General features: G+C 32.7%; 1 protein-coding gene and 1 long non-coding RNA gene across 14 annotated transcripts in view; one reads left to right on the top strand and one right to left on the bottom strand.

The window, feature by feature from the left end:
- Positions 1-23277, bottom strand: part of dati (zinc finger protein datilografo) — a 1074481-nt gene that overhangs the window by 973182 nt on the left and 78022 nt on the right. For 4 of the 13 annotated variants that reach the window (XM_081740090.1, XM_081740083.1, XM_081740091.1 and 1 more), the window contains exon 1: positions 18728-19514. The exons of 2 other annotated variants lie outside the window; for them this stretch is intronic. The gene's annotated coding sequence lies outside the window, so the exon portion shown is untranslated. Of the gene's footprint in view, positions 1-18727; positions 19533-23277 lie in introns of those variants that run through there. 7 more of the 13 variants (XM_081740092.1, XM_081740076.1, XM_081740082.1 and 4 more) reach the window with 7 other exon arrangements.
- LOC145671214 (uncharacterized) overlaps positions 1-23277 on the top strand; it is a 119632-nt gene that overhangs the window by 75662 nt on the left and 20693 nt on the right. The gene's annotated exons all lie outside the window — the stretch shown is intronic.

Raw genomic sequence — 23277 nt, 5'->3', positions numbered from 1 at the left:
ACTTTGATGTCTCAATAATTAAGCGAAAATTCTATTGACAAAATCCTAGGAATTCAATTTTACTGGAAACTGTTTGTAAAATATACAAAAGAACAATTCAAAAATTATTTAGTTGAATTAGGTATAACTATTGTTTAGAAACACATTATTTCTAATTTTATATACATAAACACTAGGGGTCTACTCTAAATATTCGTTGGGTAATTTATTTTCCTGAAACTGCGTACAGAATGTATCAAATAAAGATTTGAAACATTTACATATGTCAGTATGAAACAGTATAATGTGTAAAACGGTCATTTTAACTTTGTTTCCACTTACACAGTACATCTTGATAAAGCCGAGAAATAACACTGAAAAGTATTCAAGTAAGTGAAATGTATTAATCTGTTCAAGAAAAATTTCTCAAAATCGTTTTAGTTCATTGGTGTTTTGTATTTTATGTTCGGTGAACTCTTACTAGTGGTTTTTATGGCAGCTTTTTGCTGTGAGCAATAGCCAAGTACTAAGATAATCACGTGGTTTCTATAGATGGTACACCTTGATATACCTTATTGCAAAATTCTGAATTACAGTGATATCTGGTTGTAATTTCTCTATGTGCTTTTAGTAGTGGATTAATAGAAATAGGTAACAGGAAAGATGGTATTTTCCAAGTATGAATTCAAATTAAATCGTTCAGTTTTACGTCCCAGGCTTACGAAAGCTAGGCTAAAGGAGAGGGTGATGATAACAAATTAATGGAATGGTGGAATGAATAAAGTGGGGGAAAACGGGAGAATCCCGAGAAAACCTACGCACACGGGTTTTGTCCGCCACGAAGTTCACTTGGCGCGAGCGGGGATCAAACTAGGAACTTCACGAAACAGACGTGAACGCTCTACCACTGAGCCATCGCGGCCTCCAAGAATGAATTTATGAAAATTACCGTGTTCCTTTACATGTTTATAAACGTGCAGAACGTGGGACCCCAGCAATCATCTGCCATACTTGACTAGCTGGAAAAATTAAACGAGTTGAGCTCATCATAAGAAATGCGTTAGGCAACAATAGGGAAGGTGTTGATTTTACGCAGACTGGCGTATAGGTGTAAATTTAAAAATATTATCTGTTTATTTTGCAATCTTTAACCCAAATTTTGATAGAATTTCGATTGTAGTATTTGCAACACTGCCTCGTTGTTGCATCTGTGTAGCAAGAGGCTGGACTGTCAGAGAGAAGGAAGAAATTCAAACAATGGCGAGTAGCTCTGATTTAACGGAGGGGTAGGGATGGGCAACAAAGAAGCGAGAACCTTGAACGTGAATTAATTAGCAAGTCTTTCTAAATTATTGTCGGAAGCAGCAGAAACTCTTGTTTTATTGTTCTCTTTTAGGACTTCTTTTGAGATGTATACATGAAAAAAGAGGAAAGAAGTAGAAAAGAATAGATCCAAGAGAAATATTTGCAAGAAGAGATAGCCTAAATAACAAACAAAGCATAAAAGCAAGACGAAAACCGTGTAAGAATTTTTTCTTTTAAATTTACGGTACTAGAGAAAGAAAGAAGTTGAGAAACCTGAACAACTTGTTTTTTCAATTTTTTTCTTCGTCACTCTAACTTTCAATACTAAAAATTTTATATTTGTAGAGTTAGCTCAGTACAGTACAGTTAATTGAAGTAGAAAGAACACGTGACTGTAGTATCTGTACTGACCTAACAATTAATCTAAGCAAGTAGTTGACATTTGAAATTTGGTTTTCACAGCCTCGAAAATATGATCGTACCTACTGGTAAAGTAGTGTTTACTGATGATGATTGTCTCCTGTATATACAAAATACGAGCTTGAAGATATGAAGTTCCTATAACTAACCTATAAGTCACACATATTTCCGTGTAAAACAAAATATTTATTTTTCTTTTTAGTGTTAATTCCAAGCTTCTCAATAAGCCAACGGTTAACAAGAATTACTTCAATTTTTGTGCATGGTCCTGGATTTAATTTCTGATGAGTGTACTATAAATTTGAAATATAGTTTAGTGTACTATAAACCATCGCAAGAAAATTTGAGAGCCACTTGAATTAAGAGGTTGCAAACTTCGGTCTAGAAAGCCAGATCACTGGAGATGGAATTCGATGTGATTATTATTATGATCAGTCGAAAAACAATAAATTTTCGAAAATTGAATTCCAATAGAGGAAAAATTCCTTATTCGTGGAATAAGAAAGAACAAAATACTGAAAATCCCCTGAATTACAACTTCAGTTCGCGCAAAAGGCCTAAAGTTTTTTTTTAAAAAATACCAAAAACATCAGTTATTGTCTTAAGATTCAAATTTTATGAACATTTTTTCCGGTTTCTAATAGCATTAAGTGAGTTTATTTTAGTTGTTTAATAACGGTATTTTTTTAAATTACAGCGATACATTAGAAAATGACATGAAAACTTTGAGTTTTACGTCCCACGTTTATGACGGCTAGGCTAAAGGAGACGGTGATGATGAGAAATGAATGAAATGGTGGAATGAAGAAAGTGGAAGGAAACGGAAGAACCCGAGGAAACCAGTGTTTGTTCACCACAAAGTTCACTTGGCGGGAGCAGGATTTGATCCCGGGACCCCATACACCAGAGGTGAACGCTCTACCACTGAGCCACCGCGGCCCAGCGATACATTAGAGTAAGTGTTAGTGAATTTCAGTGAAAAAGTGATTTCTTTATCAGTTTTAGAAAGAGATGCACAATTATAGTTATTAAAAATATACACAAGGATTTTTAAAGTGAATAATTTTATTCATTTAGAGAGGAAAACATTAGTTTGCAGTTCTTCGCCCATTTCGCAAAATTATTCTTGCTAAAATTATGCACATTTCACTACGTTTAGGTGGTTGCAATACAAGCTCCATCTACGCCCTACTTAACCCGTGTCTCCCACATTGAAGACCAGGAAGGAACTCTTAAATTAAGTTGTTTCATCACTATCAGTTAAGGATGTCGTCATAAAGTCGGATTTCCGGTTAAATTTAAGCACCAAAGAGTACAATATTGTTCTAATATGGCAACCTCTGTTATTTTGTCCGCATACTTTTCCAGCGGACTCTGCAATAAATGTTTACTCATCTTTCCACTGTTGGGTATGACAGGGAAATGTTATAAATTCAAACCGAGATATTTTCCCATAAATGTTAAAATATTTTTAAGTGTCAAGGTAACTTTTTTTTATCTAATCTGAATACATAGAAAATGTGTCAAAAAATAGCCTTGTATATATTTTCATACAAAAGTGTGTGCATTTGTAAAACTGTTAAAAAATCTAATCTTTTAAAACCGAAATTCACTAAATTTAGGCCATGTGCGTCGCTAAATGTACCACTTCAAATGCTTTTTTTTCTTTACCAATATTTAACCAATAAAAGTAATTTCGTGCTATTTTTGTTGGAAACTTAATCTTTAGAATTTTAGCGTTAAAGCAATAATTGACGCTTGAAGTCATTTTTTTTTCTTCAAATTTTAAGTCCTTTGCGCGAACTGAAGACAAAATATATATTTTTCAACATTTTCCTCTTTATTAGCATGAGAATACGCAACCTTTCCAGAATATTAGAATTCGATATTCGAAAATTCGCATTTTTCGACCCACCTTGCGTCCGTAGATGGTGCAACTAAAAGCCATCTGACAGACAAAAAAAAGTTTTTCATAAGCTCCATTGCTAATGACACATTCGCTTTTCACCTGTTTCCATTTCAAAGAAACACACCAAATAAAACAAGCAAGAGAAATGAAGATTTATAGATCCTATATAACATACTTTTTTCGTACTTTGATTCCAGGAACGTAATTGATAGCAAAATCAAAGAAAGGGACTCTGAAATGTGTGTACGGTTAATGGTGTTTAAAAAAATCAACCTAGTATTTATTGAGAATTCAGGTATAACAAGAATATTTTTGTGAAATTATATTGTGCTTCATGTAAAACAATTGTACTGTTCCCGAATTATTTTCCAACAGTAAAAATCTGCTCTGTGTTTCCAGGCACGACAGGAACAATATTTTATTAAGTATCATAAGAACGTTAGAAAATCTGACGTAAAGCTGTTTCAGTATTCACTTTGTCTGCGTAACGAAAAAATCAAGACCAACCAATAGCGTTAATGTTTGAATTTACATATCAGGAGCCAGAGGTACTACAAGAGCAAAATCTTGTTTGCTTAATCAAGGAAATTGATTATTTATTTATTTATTTTGTTAAAAGTTATTTGCTCCTCATTACTAAAAGAGGTACTGCAAGTATGATTCCCTTCAGGTATTTTAAACATTTTAGTTACTACAGTTGTTGTTGTTTCGTTTCCTTTCTCACCACCAAGATTTATGTGAACTTTAAAGTGGATTATTTGTGAACAACAACAACAGGCAAAGCCCAATTATAGTGTTGGTGCATTACAAAAATAAACTTACGATAATTTTCTTGAACATATTATAGTTCATACGGGGGTTTATAGGGGATTTATATTAAGGAAATTTAGCAGCACATGAACTCTCATCATGATTGAATTCTCTGGAAGGATCAAGTAATTCTTATATGAGGTATGTAATAACTCATTTACTTCATACGCAACAGCTTGAATTATGATTAATATATTTTCCCGTTAACTGGATTTGTTTGAAACGTACATAATAATACTTTAATACAGAAACAGAACTGTGAAGAGAAAAAGCTCTTTTAACATATTTCTAACGCACAAAGAAACAGAATACCTACGGTACGTGTGATTTTTTAAAGTAATTTCCTTTAACACATGGAAATATTTTTTTTAAAAAGTTTTAAAAACATATTATCCTCCCAAGTATCCGTAATTGGTCTCAGGATTCTGGACGAATGCTGAAGTTACTACCGTAAAAGTAAAGCTATGAAGCTAAAAGTAAAAGTAAACCTATGAACGTATATCCAGTTGACTGTAATATTTCATTAAGTGTAAATGCATTTCATTTTAGTATCATTTAGTAACTTAACAAAGTCACCGACTTTCCAATTAGTTGATACTGAGGTTTAAAAAAAACATGGGTTTAACAAAAAAAGCTGCCTTGGAAAAACGTTAGCTGAGCGAAAGCTTGTATAATTTTCTAATTTAGAGTATAATTCTTGATGTTTTAATACTTTCTATATAGAATTAAGAAAAAAATTCAATATTAAAATTGGCCTTTGGTTACATTTAACTAAAATTAACACATAGTTATCATAAAAGCTCGTATACAACCTAGAAATAAAAATATCATAATGTGAACTAACGTGAAATCCTAACTTATAATTTTATCATCATTAAGGAATAGTTTTATTATGGATAAAATAATCAAAATGTGCAGTCAATGTAGTCTTACATAGTTTTGGAATAAGAATGCAGTGCTATGATGATCATAAATGAACAGGCTTATTGTAAATTGAAGGGCACGACTCAATTTTCCGAACTTATATTTTGGCAAATAAAAGGACAATTTCGAATGATAACAGTACTATATCATTTTGGATATAAATATGTATAAAACACTAATAAGTACAGCAAGCATAGGCATACAAACGACAAGGTCAGGCCAACAATGAGGACAAGATAAATAAAGCGGGAATTCAAGCACCTTATGATATTTTTTTTTAAAGAACTTATACAGTAATACGAGCAATGAAAGCATGAATCAGGATCAGATATGAACCATTTAAAGGTGATGGAACTGTAGTGATGAATTATCTGAATGAACTGAAGTGATTATTATATTTACTCAATTAAGGCTCTTTCCTAATCTCACACCCATTTCTTTTTTAATTTTAGTGGATAAGACAATGAAGAACATCAAAACTCTAAAAAATGAGTTAGATAGTATCTCCAAAATGCTTTTACATGAACTCATAATTATTTTAAAAATCTTTTGTATAGTGTATATATTAGCCCAACAACTATGACGTCATATATTGCACATCCAAATTTATGGTCTATAAAAAGAGTTTGAAAACAGTTATTACCTTATTTAATACCATTTGTATAAACAAGCTCACTTTCTACTTTTTTAATTTTTCATTATCTTTAAATTATTAATTAATTTTTTAAAAAATAGGGCTAGGCTTAGCGAAGAGTGTTAAATTAAAAGTTTCACAGATACACAGTGATAAAATTGCGTGATATCAATATGATCAAGCAATGCATATTTTAATGTAATACTATGATAAACATTCGATGTTTCCCAATTCCTTAAGTACATTAGCTCATCATCATCATAAGTTTTCTGTCATTATTGGCAAATCATTTGCTACAACTGAGAAGCTTCCATGTCCACGATTTTTCGCTAACATCTTCGTCTTCACATATGATTTTTATGTTTAGATATCGTTCATCAATTGTTACCTCCTCGACTTCTCCTTCCTGCCACTACACTCTATAACGTAACTCATGATACAGTTCATTTTTAGCCAATGTCCCAACCAGTTTCTCTTCCTTTTCTCAATATCTAAAACTGTTCTTTTCTCCCCCACCACTTATAACACCCTCTCATTTGTTTTCCCCTCGACACAACTAATTCTCTCCATCTTTCTCCACACCCACATTTCGAAAGCTTCCAATCTTTTTCCATCATTTTTACGTAATTCATGTTTCAATATACACCACGTGCAGGGCCGTGCCGTGGGGGGGGCGAACGGGGCGACGGCCCCGAGCGCCGAAGTAAGGGGGCAAAAAATTCGGGAGAAAAAAAGGAAAAAAGATAAGAAAAATTGCTTGGAATATATGTATGGGGACGCCGCCGTATACTCTCGCCCCGGGCGCTGATTTTCCATGGCACGGCCCTGACCACGTGCATGAAACCCCTACTTACCTTTTCTCGAATGTATCTCGCTTCTCTCGAAGTGACTTTAAAACAACAGGTTGTAATAGGAATGGGAAGATCCCCGGTTTTACTTTACATGTGTGTTTGTGTGAGAGTATCCAATATGGTCAATTATGGATAACAAAAGAATACAGGACTTTATGGTTTTGTTACTTGAGTATTTTCGATCGATATACATATATATAATTTATATTGACATAATTGCAAACAGAATGCTAAAATGACTCTTGTTTTTAGCAAAATAAACTCAACAAATCATGTTTTAACTACTTTACATAAAAAGGAAAATTTACTATCCACTAAAAAGACATGGATTGTAGCGAAGTAAAAATAATGGACAAGGGATTAATTTGAAATGAAAAATCGTTGTATTTTTCCTGTTCTTTTTTTAAAAAAAGATTTATCTCAGAGCTTTTTTCTTTTTTTAAAAAAAAAATTACCTTGTCTCGTTAACAGCTAATAAAAGAGTAATTTTTCATGGATAAATCACAGCGAGTAAGTTTTCCCAGGCGCCTAATGATTTTAAAACCCAGAACGTCTAACAGAGTTAAGCACTCCGTCTCACTTTTCAATAACATCACTCAACACCAGCCTCTGTTGATCATCCTCTTTTTCTCATTTTTCCTGTGTTTTTTCTTTCATTTTTTTCCAAATATATACGTTGAAGAGAGAACGGTTATATACATAGCGTGTGTTAAATGTATGAGAGAAAGAGGTGATGAGTGTTACACTGACTCTGAAATAAAGTGAGCCAAAGACCCAAATTCAGTGACACGTTTACTGAAAGCATGTTGTTACATGTCGACTCTCCCTCTCATGTAGTTAAAAAAAGCATTTTTTAACGGACAGTCATCTTTCTTCCCTATATATATATATATATATATATATATATATCCCGCGTGTGTGTATGCGCGCTTTACATTTTTTCAATAAAAAAGAACAGAGAGAAAGAGATAAAAATCCCCTCCCTTTCTTGTGTAACATGAATTTATCCGCAAAAATGAATTTTTAGTATGACAAAGTGAGCGTTTGCAGACAAGAGTGGAAGGGACGGGATAAAAAAAAAAAAAAAAAAAGGTAGAAAGAAAAATGAATGTCAACGTGATGGGTATGCTTAACTTTTATGTGATGAACTACTTTGGTGCTAGTCTCAATATTGTGTTTTCACAGTTTCCGAAAGGAGCGAGGTTTGGTAATTCAGAGCTTTAATGAGTGGACAACAGCCCTTAGGGTGCGATGAGGGAATTTCAGAATAAAAAAGTGGGAAAACAGAAGGAAAAAAAATCCTGCGAAACAGGGGAATGGGATACGTAGTTGCAGTAGTAGTGGTCATGTGAAAGGATTGTAACAGAGGCCCAGAGAAGGGGATGGCGGTGGAATCGCGCAACCACCATGAGTGTGAGATTCGAAAAAAAAAAAGCAGAAAAAACTGTAGACATCTAAAAAGAAAAATACGTCGGTCGAGTTTACATGTCGAGAAAAAACTTTTTTAAATAAAAGGATAAAAAAGTAGTGTGGTTATCCACAGGTTTGCCTCCTTCTGCTCCGCAGTTTTTTTTTATCCGTAAATTCTCTTTTCAGCCACAAAGAGAAAAAAATTGACCTTCGGCCCTAATTCAGCCAAGCTATTATAGGAATATTTGAATTAAGATTTTAACACTTCACGTACGGTTTAATTACAAACAGAATAAAATAAAACTAGAAAAAATATGAGTAAAAGGGAAAATAAAAGATTCTACAAATGTAATTAGAGATTAAAACGTTAAATACAATAGGACGTTTCTCTCTACTTTTTCTAAAAAAAAAATTAAAAAAACAAAGTGAAGGAAAATAAAAAGGTATTAAAAGGAATGAGGAAATTATACAGTTAAGTAATAAAAAGGAGTTTTGAAAATACAAAGGTACAAAAATTAATCTATGATTTTATAATTATAGGCAAAATGTGATTTAACATTTGAAGTGTTTGTGAAATGATAAAATAAAAATATGAAATTTTATTAGAACAAATCTTCCAATTCTTCTATGAGTAAGCTAATTATCTTTAAAATGTTCATAGTGTTGAACAGCAGAGTCTATGTTATTGTTACAGCAAACAAAATCTTGCCAATTTTCTAATTTTTACCGAAACATTTAGCTTTCGATTATATATTTTCTTCTAATTAAGAATCAGCCTCTTACTGACTCCAATTCTGTGCAAAACCAATCCAGTTAAAATTGCTGATCATATCTTCAAAAGATTCTGCTTTATTATGGCCCTACCTTCTTATTCTATTTGACCCACCCAAAACTCTCTTTTCTTGGAGTGCATTGCCGCGTATTTCAAGTACAAGGGACGTGTCCCACCCATTCTCAATATTCGTTTAAAGACATTAATTGGAAGAATTTTCGTAAGTTTCTGCAGCTTTGTACACGTTCTAATAACTGAAACAAAATACTGAACTAACAGATTCAGAAACTTCACATAAAACATATATTTAAGGTATTTTATTGCAGAAATACGCACCACATGTAAAAGAAGAAAAAACAAATAATAGTGATTGTTAACCCATATGATGTCAATAGAACTGAAGAAAGTCAGCAAAATATACTGCAATTACAGGATTCAACTATGTAAATACATTATAATAACAGGAGTGTCATTCCAGATTTTGGTTGGGAAAGGGAACAAGTTCCTCCACTGATATTAGTAGAGTTGTACTTTGTTCATTAATACTTTGTATATTTCTACACTATTGATTAAAAAGCTGGATAGTGGTATCTTAAATTCATCCAACTGAAGGGAAGAAACTGCTGGCCTTGCTTCCAAAAATGTCCTTGTATAGAAATGAATAAGATTGTGCTTGGAACATATGTCATAAACAAAATATGACTTACTGATTGTAAAATCACAAAATGCAAGACACTGCTGATACCAAAGAATGTTTCCTTTGTTTTAAAAAAGAAAATGTACATCTTACTTCAAGAAATCTGGCCACTCCTTATTTTTTTTAAAAAAAAGCCCTGTATTTTTGTTCATGTGAATCTCCTTTGGTCAATTGAGATCTTTTATTTCAAGCATGAAAAATTTTATGCAGTTTCGAAATCATTGCCTTTATAGTGGCCAGTTGGTTTTAACAAGATTGTGCAAACAATATACTGAAAATACACTAAATTATTTGATAATATTTTAGAACATGAACAGCAGCAAACGAAGGCCAAAAACGCTGATTAGAAAAAAATAAATCGAGCAGTTTTGAAATTTGGAACAGTTGTAAGGGGTGTGCGTGCCCTAACCAACATATTACAAGTTTTTGGGGGTGCGGCGAAGGCAGATGATGGAGAGGGAATTTAACGGTAGTTTGTTTTATCAAGTCTTTCTTATCTTAAAAACTATGGGTTCAAGCAGAAGAGTTTTCAAGTACAAAATTAAACTATATTAAATTTCCTACGAAAACAGTGCTATACATTTTTTATAAGATCAATAGTGTAGAAGACAGAGAGGAATAAAAATGTTCATATTTAAAAAAAACTCAGGCAGTTTTTTTCTGAGGATTACCAGATCACTTAGTTACAGTAAGAATTTTTTAAAATATATACTGCTTCTCTCCCTCTATCTTCTAAACTATTGAATTATGAAAAATGTATAAAACTATTTTTGTAGAAAATTTATTGAAAAAAAAAAAATGAAATGAAATCTTTCAGTTTTACGTCCCATGGTTATGCCGTGTAGGTTAAAGGAGACAATGATGATAAGAAATGAATGAAATCGTAAAATTAAGAAAGTTGGAGGAAACGGGAAAATCCACGCACACGGTGTTTGTCCGCCACAAAGTTCATTTGGCTTGAGCGGGATCGAACCAGGAAATCCACGTACCAGAGGTGAACGCTCTACTATAGAGGCAGCGCGGTTTATTGTGGTTTAATTATGCGCTTTTTTTGTTAGATCTCTAGTGTTTGAAATATTTAAGAAAACCTTAAAAACACTACACTTAAACCCCTTCCTACTGCCCCCCAATCCCGCATCTTCACGGACTTTTGGATTTATTACTTCCCCGCCTCCCAACTTGCCAAATTCCAAAATCTCATATATTTTTATATATATATATATTTCCTTCTTGACTAGATTAGTCTTCATGGAGAGCGGTGACATAGTGGTGTGGCGCTTATCTCTGGTAATAGGGGTCCCAGTTTCTATCTCAGACCAAATGAGTTTGTGGTGGACAACATGGTGTCCATAAATTCTCCCGGGGCTCTTTCATTTCCTTCTAAATTCACATTCCATCAATTACTTCACAATAATTCACTTGTCTCTCTAGCCTAAAGGACATAAACATGAGACATTAAATTCATTTCATTTTATTTTATTACCTGAAATTCTTGTGAGTTGTAATAATTTATTGTGGCTTTGACGTATAAGAAGGTATAAAATATAGAATCACAATATCTCTTAATGAATCACTGGGGTGATGTTTGTACGCATAATACTGAAAAACATTACTATTAAGAAGATTACAGTAAATGAAGAACATTTTAATTTTCATTTACCATATTTATTCTTAAGCTGAAGATGACATAAAAACATTAAACTACGATTTAAATTGAATTTCGTGTACGTTGTTATTTCAGTTCAAGGAAATACAATTACAAAACAAACTAATGATAAATGATAATTTAATATAACATGTTAGTAAGAGTTACGCGTAATTTAAACTTAGTCTTTCGTATTTAAGATTTAAAGCAATATTATTGCCATAACGTCTAAAAAGTCTTTTCTTTTAATTTTTTTAAAATATGCTTTTATTTGACGTCTTTGCAATTGAAAATTATGTTTGCTTTCAGTACGCAAAGTTAAAAGAAAAAGAAGCTGAAGGATAAACGAGGAAATTGACGTTAATATATTCCTTCTGTTCAGTTCTAGCGTCTACCTAAAAGAAAAAAAATTCTAAATGCTATTTTTGGCAGTGAGTACTTTGAAAGTCACAAAGAAATTGAAATATATATTTTTATGTTTAAAAGAAAACATGTGAGACACAAAAGAAAAGAAACGAAGAAAAATATTTTGATTAGTTCTTTAAAAACGGTTGACAGAAAGAAAAACAAACATTTCGTTACAAAGTATGCATGTCGTTAGAAGAAAAACTGACGTAAAGATTCGACAAAGTTGTCGCAAAACGAACCAACAATTCTAGCAAATCTGCGGGCATGTTTCCACTAAAGAACAAGTAATTACGATAAAAATTGGAACCTTGTTTGACTTAAGCATTAATAGTGTCAAGTTTTACATTAGTAGTATTAATACAATAAATAATTGTTACAATTAATAAGTTTAGAAGTTTTGCACACAAAATATCTATTTCAGAAAGGGAAAAAATAATATCGTAGTTTATTGTAACTAGCAAATCTATAAACATAAAAGTAAATGTAACGAAATTCATTTACTAACTCCTTCTAGACCATTGAACCGATTTTAATGATTATTGGCACGTCGGTGACTCTGGTTTAACTTAGGTTTTCAGCACATTTTCGGCAAGGATGGAGAAGGTATGAGGGATTGGCATGTAAAAATAATAGAAAATGATCGACATTAGTTTTCGGAATCATTGAGATGAATAGTAACAGTCTCGATGCCGTTGAAATCCAAATTCAGTCCCCATATGCATATGAGGGTAAGAGTAGAATGAAGTGACATGTAAAAGTAATCGAAAACGACCGGTATTGTTTACATAGTTTTCGAAGTCGTGGAGATGAATAGTGATAATTTAGATACCGTATAAGCCTAAACGCATCTCCCATAATTTTAAGGGAAAAGGGATTCAAATAATTTCTATTGTCTCAGTGCGAAGAACAGGTATTTCAACTACTTCTACATGTACATTACTATTGCTTTTTCTGCATTTTCGCGATTTCGGAATGTTTCCACGCAATGTATTTCCTGAAGTACCTTTGGGAAACAATTCATTACAAACAATTCAGTTTAATAAATGATTTTCCAAATAATAATAATAATAATAATAATAATAATAATAATAAAGAATATACAGCTTCAAATACTTTTTAGAAAGTGAAATTTTAATGTGATAAGTATACTATCTATACAAATTGGTATATATATATATATATATTCATATCGGTAGTTTTTAATTCGAAACTTCTCCAAAGGACTGTTCTATGCGAGTTAGCATAAATTTTTGGTGATTCTGGTTCCACGATATTTTTAGGAAAAAGTTTTTTTATTATTGCAAATTAAATAAAATTAACACGGTATTTAACTGATGAACCTTCCGTATAATGTCTTTTTGAGCTACGATTTCACATTATTGAGACTGAAGTGTAAAAAAAACATCAAATAATTTCATACGTCATGGGATAATTACTTTTACATCAATGAAAATAAATAACTACTGGTATATTTGATATCAACTATAAGAACAAGTTAAATCAGTATTTCTTTCAATGTTGGCTTTTAATGCTGATCTTGTGATGACTGATTCTTCATACCTTCTCTTTACATGAAACAAATTATTATTTAATATAGCTAATAGAAAGGAATAACTAGTACTGTTAAGTGGATGGAGGCACTAGTCTAAATAACACTAGAGAGATCAGTCGCGAATAATACAGTTCCTCCGGTATGGGTATCTCATTATTTCATTACTCGTTATTTATATTACTATAATAATAACTTCTAATCGTATTTAGAGTGAATCTTCGACACTACGTAAATTCCAGAAATAAACAGAAGAATGTAAAGCTACATATTGATTGTTTTATTAGTATCTGCTATAATTATTTTTAAGTGAATATTTTAGAGTTTTTATAAGCTTTATTCAGATTTTCCTTGAACTTGCGGTCATGGATATATGTTCAAAGACATTAACAATCGTTGATATGGGTACTGCAACCATATTAGTTTTATACGTACTTATTTTGGTTCATTGTCTTGAGAATTAAAATTCATTATTTTATTTTTTGAGCTTTACACTCCACAAATCTGCCAAAGGAGACGATGAGAAAGAAATGACGATAACAAAATGATTGAGAAAAGACAATATATAAAATTCACGTCCTAAACTGGATTTGAACTCCCGACAGACAGGTCTTGCGATTACATCCTCTGCCATCAATCAAGCTAAGCGGCTTAAGTATTACAAGTGTATTAAAGTATTAGTCATAATTACCTCTGAGTTCATTAGAATGATACAGGAAGACAAATACAGTCAAGAGCTGATGGTACTAATGTGTTTTTAAAAACACAGAAATAAGAACTAAATTAAATGTTTTAATTGATACTTTCGAAAGAAAATAATAACTAAATCAAAACTAAGAGGCATTTATATCCAATGTTATATGAAAGCATGTCGGACCATACAATTTGCTCCCATTTTAAAATCAAACAAATTTTCTTTCAGAAATAATCCAAACAAAAGTTCAATACAACACACTTACTGCTGTATTTGACCCCAAGTAGCCCATCCCGCTGGACTAGTGGCTAGCACATGTGTTTTCGGTACACATGGTCGTGGATTCAATTCCTGGTGTAAGAGCACAATTTCAATATCATTCATTTTCATTAATCCTCTGCCTCGTTTAGCCTAAAGGGCACAAGCGTGGGACGTTGCATTAAACAAAATGACTTCAGGTTCATGAACGCTGCGTTTTTCGCCGCTTGTCCTCCTCCAAAGAAATGTAAACTTGATGGATCCCTGATGGAAGTACAATGTATTTTCGGAGAAGTTAACACATTAAAGAAAGTAAACATTTGTAGTACTATTATAAAAGAATATTTAAAAAATAGAAGATTGGGCACAAAGTTTAAAACAATGAAAAGTCATTGAACACATGGGAAGAACAATTTTAAAAATGTAATACTGTAACTACTTTTCAGTGCCGACGTTACAGGAGAGGTACACAGTTTAACATAGAATCATACCGTAGATTTTCATCGAAAAGCGAACCCAGGTTTACTAGACTATATATGGAAAGGCTAATCATTCACTCAAAGAAAGTTCATACAAAAGTTGTTCTGAAGTCTTGTTTCCCCATATGAGCTTCATGATGTTTTAGAATATACATTTACTAAAATTCATTAAAAGTAGAGGGAAAACTTAAAAATCGCGAAAACGTACGATACAACTTAACTTCAACACTACCCTAGACATCAGAATACACAAGTTTATTTTTTCTTTATTAATGTTTCAATTATTTTTTTAAAAAAAACTCGTTGCTCAAAATAAAAAAATGTAAACCTCCAGGCGAAGCTTTCTTTCACTGCTTAAGTTTAACAGCACACAAATAAGAAAAAAAGAAAAAAAAAACAACTGAAAAGGAAAGAGAAGGGGGTATGGTTTTCAGCACATGCAAATAAGAGCAGCTAATGTTTCAACAAGGCTATTAAACGGAGACCATTGCTCTGCAACATACAATACCTATATCTATTTACAAGCACATAAATAAGCAATAAACTCTTGATTGTGCCATTTTTCCCAACCCACTTCAATAAACTGCTTCCGCATTAAAAAATTATGTATAATCTTTCTTTCTATAATCCGCTTCTTTTGCATATATAGGATTGTATTACCAAGGACCAAAGTAGTGGTTAAATATTATGTTCTATGACTTTAAATTTCTTTCTCTGCATCATTAAAAATAAAATATTCTTACTTCCCCATTATATCTTGAAAAAGAAACCAGAAGAAAAAACAAAAGAAAGGAAACTGAAGCTGAGGAACAAATAATAGTTCTGTGTTCATAAAGCAAGCTAAATCCATTCAATATTATTTTCTTTAAAAAATTTGAACTATACTGATACACTATTCTAACAAATAAACTGCTATAGGATATTTAATTATCCTCAAAGGATTGTGATTCATCACATACTTCCACGAAAAAATACTGCAGTTTCGGAGGGTAAGACGTTATATCAATACATTGAATGTTTACATTAAACTAAATCTCAATAGTGTTCCGTACAAAATTAAACAGATCAGTAGTTCGAAATTATTATTGCTAGCTTCCTCATATCTTTACATTTAACTTTTTTTTTAGTTTGTTTACCAATTAATATGTTGTCCTAATAAACAGCAAGGCACAATTATATTCAATATTATCACTACACATTTCAAAATTATTAAATTGAAGCAATACACTTAACGTTGCAATTATAGTCACAGTATATTACTGTAGAAATACACAAATATTAACGTTCTAATCTAAATATGGTTATGGCTTTTGTCCTGTTTCTAATCGACTTCAAAAGAGAAGAAAGTTCTCAATTCAATCAATTTATATATACATACACACATATACCTTAGATTCAGGCCGGTAGCCAGCCCAAAAATGTAAGGGGGGCCCGTCTGAAGTTAAGGGGGCCCGATCCTCCCATATTATAATTCATCACCATATTATGGTTCATTTGCAAGCCTACCGTGAAAATTTTAGGGGGCAGCAAAAATTTAGGGGGGAGGCGGCCCCCCTAGACCCTCCTGGATACGGGCCTGCTTAGGTTGGTTCAAAAACTGCAAAATTGTTTTGTCAAGTCGTAATACAACAAAAAGGTTGTGAATTGGGAAGGGAGTAAAAAAGGAATAAAAATCGGTTTATATCTTCCGGTTGCCCATGTCCTCTAAAGTTTGCCGAATTCGGGAAAAAAAAATCACATTTCTACGATACTTTATATCTTATTTAACTTTTTTTTCTCTAACAATCAAACCAACTACATATTTAAAGAATTAATTTTTAAAAAATGGCAGATAAGTGAATTGTTAAAAGCATAAAATTTAAGGTTTCATTCAAATTTGTAATATTCAAATTAATATTTATTAACAGTTCTCTTTCTCTTCACTTTTGTATTATTATTATTAATGTTAATTGACGAAAATTTTATCCCGAATAGTTCATAAATTGCCTACAAAAGGAAGATTACTTCTAATTTTTTTCCGTTAGGCAAAGATCGAATGTTGTATTATTTTCTTCACTCTACATTATCATGTAGTTTTGCTCTGATTAAGTCTTATATATCAAGCAGTGTTAATTAATTTACTTTTTTTAGAAATTCTATTGCAGAATTATTTTATAGCCATATTCAATCACGTAACTTTTGAAATGTATATATTTCATTTTTCAAATAAAAAGCATTAAGAAAAAATGTGATACAGAAAAGGCGTCGAACAAACGTGTAAATGGATCTAATATACAAAGCAGCCTTCACAATTGGTTAATAGAATCGGGTTGTCTAAGATAGGCAAGATTTATACGCTCGCATAGGGCATACAGGGGGAATAATCAATAGGCGTATCTCAAAATTTTCCATTTTGAGTTAACAGCGGTATTTTTATATGATTCTACGAGACGAGGTTAATAAGACTAGCGAGATTTGTACGCTCGCATAGGGCATATTATTGTTGAAATAACCAATAGGCGTACCTCAAAATTTGCTATTTTGAATTAACATTGGTAGTTTATATGATTTTACAAGATGTATCGAGCACTTCACTTTCTCATCAACTCGATATCTCAGGAATGAAGCCTCCATCGCCTATGGTTCTTATACACAAATTCTTAGTGATCGGTAGAGTTTGTAAAATCAGATACGGTACCACTGTTAACATAAAAGCCCGCATTTTGATATACACCTATTGATTGTCCCAATGAGATATATGCGGGTATAACTAGAAAAAAAAAACTTGTTTGTAAGATCCAGAAGAAAGAGAAAAGATAATATCAAGTTGGATATCTTCTAAATTTTATTTCTCCAGTGATGAACTTCCGAGATTTTTAATTCATAAAAGTCAATCAATTAATATCTTTCTCTAATTTATAATTTATTTTTAAATATAATTTTAAGTGCACGTTTACTCAGACCTGACTTTCAAACAAAATAATGCAATTTGCGTTAAAATAAAATATTCTCATATAGAATCGATGCTGGATTCCAATCGAATAAGCAACAGTCGTGGCAAAGAAATTGCAAAATTAACACACATCCGTGTGTCTAAACACAATAGCTCAACAGCACTCGAAAATTATGAGAAGCAAAGTTAACTAAAGCTTTTTATTTATGGACAATAAATTATTCATTTTACCACATAAAATATTTAAAAGCTCCTAATCAATAGTCGAGTATTAATTAGGGGTTATATTAATTAATTATAATATTTGTGAGTGTGAGTTTATATAGATCAAAGGCTCCATCGTGATTATGTAGTCAATTAGTACAAGGTTCATTACTTTTCATCATTTCGTAGATGTCTGTTACAAAATTATCTGTAAGTGTTTAGTTATTAACGCAACATCAACAACAATTGCGACACAAGTAGTCACAAATTATTAAACAAATCTTTCCAGAAATGTATATATATCGTATGGTAAATTGTGAAATTCGCCTTGCACTATATTTCACAAACCCCTTTAAACAGTTATTGCTGATTTATCTACATATATTAAAGTGTGTAATAAACGGGATGAATATTTTTTGTAAGACATGCTCACCAAATTGTCTGAGGGAATATAGATAAACAAATAATTATAAACGTTGATAATGATAAGAAATTAGCATTCAATTATGCTATCAGTAAACACTAACGTTCACTCTATATTACTATTTGCGATTTAGCCTACTGATTTGTTTGTAATGTTTATAAAAAAAATATTATAAATACATTATATTCAATATTAATTGCAACTTCGAATAAGCTGTTTTACTGCTACCAAATTGAAACGTTCTTAAAATAGCGCTTTTAAGTACTTTGACTTCGGATCCGCTCCTCCCTTTAGTCGGGGGAAGAGGGGTAGATTATCAGGGTTGCGCGGGTAAGGGGTGACGTAACTTTTATACAACTAATGCAGTTATATAGTATAAAAAAGAATTAAATGGCAATGGAGGGGGAAAGTTGAATAACATACCATTCTCTGTCCTGCGCAGTGTGTCGTCCATCCACTCATCACACCACGACGGCCGGTTGTACGTTGCCAAAAAGGAAAAGAAAAGAAAAAAGAGGTATTTCTTTTACAGGTCTTGCAGCACGCTTTCGGCCATCTTGAGATGCACTTCTATCCTCTCCCCTCCGTATCCCCTTCTATCCTATCTTAAACACTGCACATACAAGACACACGCACACCAAGACACTGCACGTATTGTAAGAATACATAAAATCTTCTTGCACCGGTCACTTATTTTAAAGAGAAAGGAATATCACAATGCACCAACTTCAAAGAGTGTCATTCTCTTGACAGAACACCCATCCTAACAACATGCATAGAAAAAATCTTGTCGCTGAAGTTGACAATTGAAGGTAGTATCTGATAGATTCGCTCTCACTCCCTCTTTACTTGCGTTTTTCTTCGTTCACGCGAGTGAAGTCCCTACATGTAACTATCAGAGAAATACATACGCGTACGCAGTTTTCAAGTGTCCTGCGAAGTTGAATGAATAATTAGGAAAAAAGAAGGGCGCACAGTAAAAAAAGCAACTTTCTGACGAGGATTGTCACAAGGGAAACATATACGTATATATATCTATACACACATACACTAATATACACTTTTCAGACTGCACTGGTGTTCAACACGACTTGAAGCAGCGGACTAAGTAAGCGTGTCTGGTTCGCGGCAAAGCATGCATTAACTAAAAAAGAAAAGAAAAGAAAAAACTCATGACCTTGATTCAAATACTTGTGTTGTATATGCACGACTCAAACTTCTCTTAGAGGTTTTGTGAGTGTTGCACCGAACGTTACCTCTTTATTTTTATGCAAGAAACATAACACGCATCGCATATCCCCTCAATTTCTTTTTGTCTTTGCTAGGCGGGAGAGAAAAGAGAAGTTGCATTCAGCAGTCATTGAGAAAGGGGGTTAGATGCAGCGGGCGTTCTGTCGTCATCGCAAGGGCCGATTAAAAGGAGCAGGACGCTGGAAAAACTCACGGAAATATATCGTCCTCATAATCCTTCTCCCCCAAGCCTATAAACTCTTGCAAAAGCTGCTAGCTGCATCTGAGTATGACGCTCTCTTCCTAATCTGTCAATCAAAAATGCATTCAACAACTGCATTTCGCCGGGTGCAGAAGGACGCTATCTTATGATACATTATGCTTACAGATACATAGATATCATAGATAGTTTGATTGATAAACCGAATCTTGCTATATATTCAGCAAGTTCCTCTTTCGCCTCTCATTCATTATAAATATTGCAACACATAGCATCTTATGTGATTCATCTCTCCGCTGTTATTAAGCTAACTTGATACTAGATATTTTCAAAAAAGAATAAGATTCTCAATGTATTCATTCACGCATAAGACTGCATCAATAAAAGGGCCTATTCTTTGTCTCTTTCAAATGTACATTTTCATTCATTTGGTTTGTTTATGACCGAGGATTACATTTTATGAGCTGCCAGTAATCGAAGTTTGGACCCTATCCTTTCTAATTCAAAGTAGTTAATTCTAATCATTAGTTCAAAAATCTTTCACCTAGTTATGGTTATAGGTGAACGTTTCTTTTCTATTAGACCTATAATTCAAAGGTTAGGTATTCGAATTTTGTAATGCTTAACACCTGAAATTTTACTATTATATATTAGTCGAATGCTGGAATGATATCTTTAAACATATTTTCTTTAAACATGTTTTCTTTAATTGTTATTATTGAATGTCCACATATAAACGCAAGAAAAGTTTGACCGTGGGTTCAGGTTGAGTTCCAAAACAATTCTTCACAGCTACCACTTCCATTGTTACTGTTACAACTTTCTTATACCTCAATATATCTATATGATAAAGTGTTTGAAATAAAAATTCATAATTAATATATTTTTTTAAAAAATATGTTATAATTAAACCACATTTTTTAAAACAGTAAATATGAAAGCCTCACGGTATTACTTCTTCAAGATGACTATTAACAAAAAGAGTATGCAAATATATATATGTATTCGTAAACCAAATAAAGTATTGAATGTATGTAGAAAAATGTAACAATCAAGCTGTTTTACTGTTCTGTTCGTTAAGATATCAAGTAACTACTTATGAGAATACCTTTATGATCTTTACATAATTACATAGTAGTTGGAATGAAATGAAATTGCTAGCTTTATAGCTTACAGATATGCCCTTTACACTAAAGGAGACATATATATATATATATATATATATATATATATATATATATATATATATATATACCGGTATATAAACTGAATGATTACCAAATAATTGGTATAATGACAATGTGAGAGTACATGGGAAAATCTGAAGATATCCCACGGACACGATGTTGTCCACCTCAAACTTACATGGGCTACGATGGAGCAAAGGGCCCTTCCCATCAGAGTTGAACATTCTACCATTAAGCCACCGTGCGCCCATTTCATTCGTTGTAATTATTGTAGTTACGCAGAAGGAATTTTGTATTACATTTTTTTCTGCATCCGTATGTCCAATGATAAAGAATTAATTAAATCTTGAGAAAAGTTATTGGATATAAAACAGTAATGTACATTGCAATCACATGCACGTACAGAGTGCATAGTGCATTGTGTATGTAGTAAGGATCTCATCTGAACATTGATAACAGAAAAAAGGAAAACTTTTGTAAGTAACAAAAAGTTGCTGTCTAGTTTGCCCGGTTTGACAGTATATGATAAGATAAGATTCGTCTTGAAAAACTATTGGCGAATAAATAACATATGTTATTTGAGAATTTATAGATTTAATATTTCCCTCCTCTCGCTTCCTCTTCGGTGCACGAATAGCTTCATGTTGTGCAACATGACTGCAACAACTGTCTTTATTTATCAAAAAATGACGGGTTCTTATCTCTTTCATTCATTACAGTACGCTTGCAGACGATGTAAATAAAGTTCTTAAGTTGGTCATGGAACAGAACATAATAAATGGTGAATAGACTTTAGGTGCTAAAAACTGATCATATGTTTATTTTTAAATGCTAAATAAGAGCAGAAATATGTAACTAAAGCTGCTTAAAGTCAATACTAATCCTATTTATCCGCTAAGCTTACAGTGCGTCAAAAAGTCCTCATAATAATAAACAGTCCTGCTAATAGATGCCACCAATTGCGTTATTGTTTGCCTGTTTGATGCTAATAGGTGTCGCTAACCTACAGGCAATTTGCCGATTTAAAACTATTGTGACCATTTAATTGCAAATTAAGAACCATATTGTTTTGAGCCTTAATATTTGTGTATTCTACAGTAACATCATATATTGTGACGATTTAATTGCGACCTAAACTGTATTGTTTCAATTTCAATATTTCAAAAATGGGTAGTAATGATACTGAAGATGAATGTGCCGTATTGTTTATTATTAGGACAAGAGTCGTAACCATTCTTAGATTTGAATTTTCTTAACGTCCTACGATTGTGTTCCAAGGCTAAGGGAGTTAATGATGATAATAATGGACGAAATGATGGAATAAAGTGGAAAGAAAAGGAAAAGCCCACGTAAATGGTTATTGTTCACTAGAAAGCCCACTTAGCGCGAGTAGGATCGCACCAAGATCCCACTACCAGAGGTGAGCACTCTACCACTAAGCCACCCCGGCTCCCTTTTAATATTTGTATAACTGCATGTTGTTAGAAAACATGAGGAAGGGCTGTGAACAATATGGGATGAAAATAAATACTAGAAAGACAAAAGCCATGGTGATTGGAACGAAGGGATCGGTATCAAATATAGAAGTAAGAGGGGAGAAAATAGAACAGGTGACTAGTTTTTGATACCTGGGTAATAGCCTATTGTTAGTAGTGATATGAAATGTGAACGTGAAATAAAAGCAAGGTTAAGAATGGCGAAAGAAGCTTTTAAGAGGAAGAGAAGTCTATTTTGTGGGACCTTGAATAAAGAGTTGAGAAAAAGACTCATAAAATGCTTCGTATGGAGTATTGTATTGTATGCGACAGAAACATGGACATTACGCAAAAATGGTGAGAAACGACTGGAAGCTTTCGAAATGTTGGTATAGTGAAGAATGGAGCAAATTAGCTGGGTCGAGTGGAAAACGAATGAGAGGATGTTAGAAATGGTAGGGGAGAAAACAACAATTTTAGATATTATTAAGAAGAGGAAGAGAAAGTGGTTGACATTGCCTAAAAATAAATTGTATCATGAGGGACGTGCTAGAGGGTATAGTGGCAGAAAAGAGAGGGAGGGGGTGAAGGAGAATACAATTAATGGACGATATCAAAGTAGAAAAGTCGTATGTGAAGACGAAGAGGTTAGCGGAAGACTGTGGACCATGGAAGCTTCTCAGTTGCAGCAACTGACCTGCCAATAGTAGTAGAATACCAATGATGATACTGATAATGACTCTGTTTGGTGGGGAAACTCAAAAATAAACAAATAAATAAGTTGGTTAAATGTAATCAATGAATAGTTTTTAATTACGTACGAATATAATCTATAGTGTATAGTGGGTGGAAGGCTCAAGC

The sequence above is a fragment of the Thermobia domestica genome, chromosome 15, assembly GCF_964235325.1.
Source record: "Thermobia domestica chromosome 15, izTheDome1.hap1.1, whole genome shotgun sequence".
NCBI classification, from domain to species: Eukaryota; Metazoa; Arthropoda; class Insecta; order Zygentoma; family Lepismatidae; genus Thermobia; species Thermobia domestica.
This window is presented reverse-complemented; position numbering and strand designations above follow the sequence as displayed.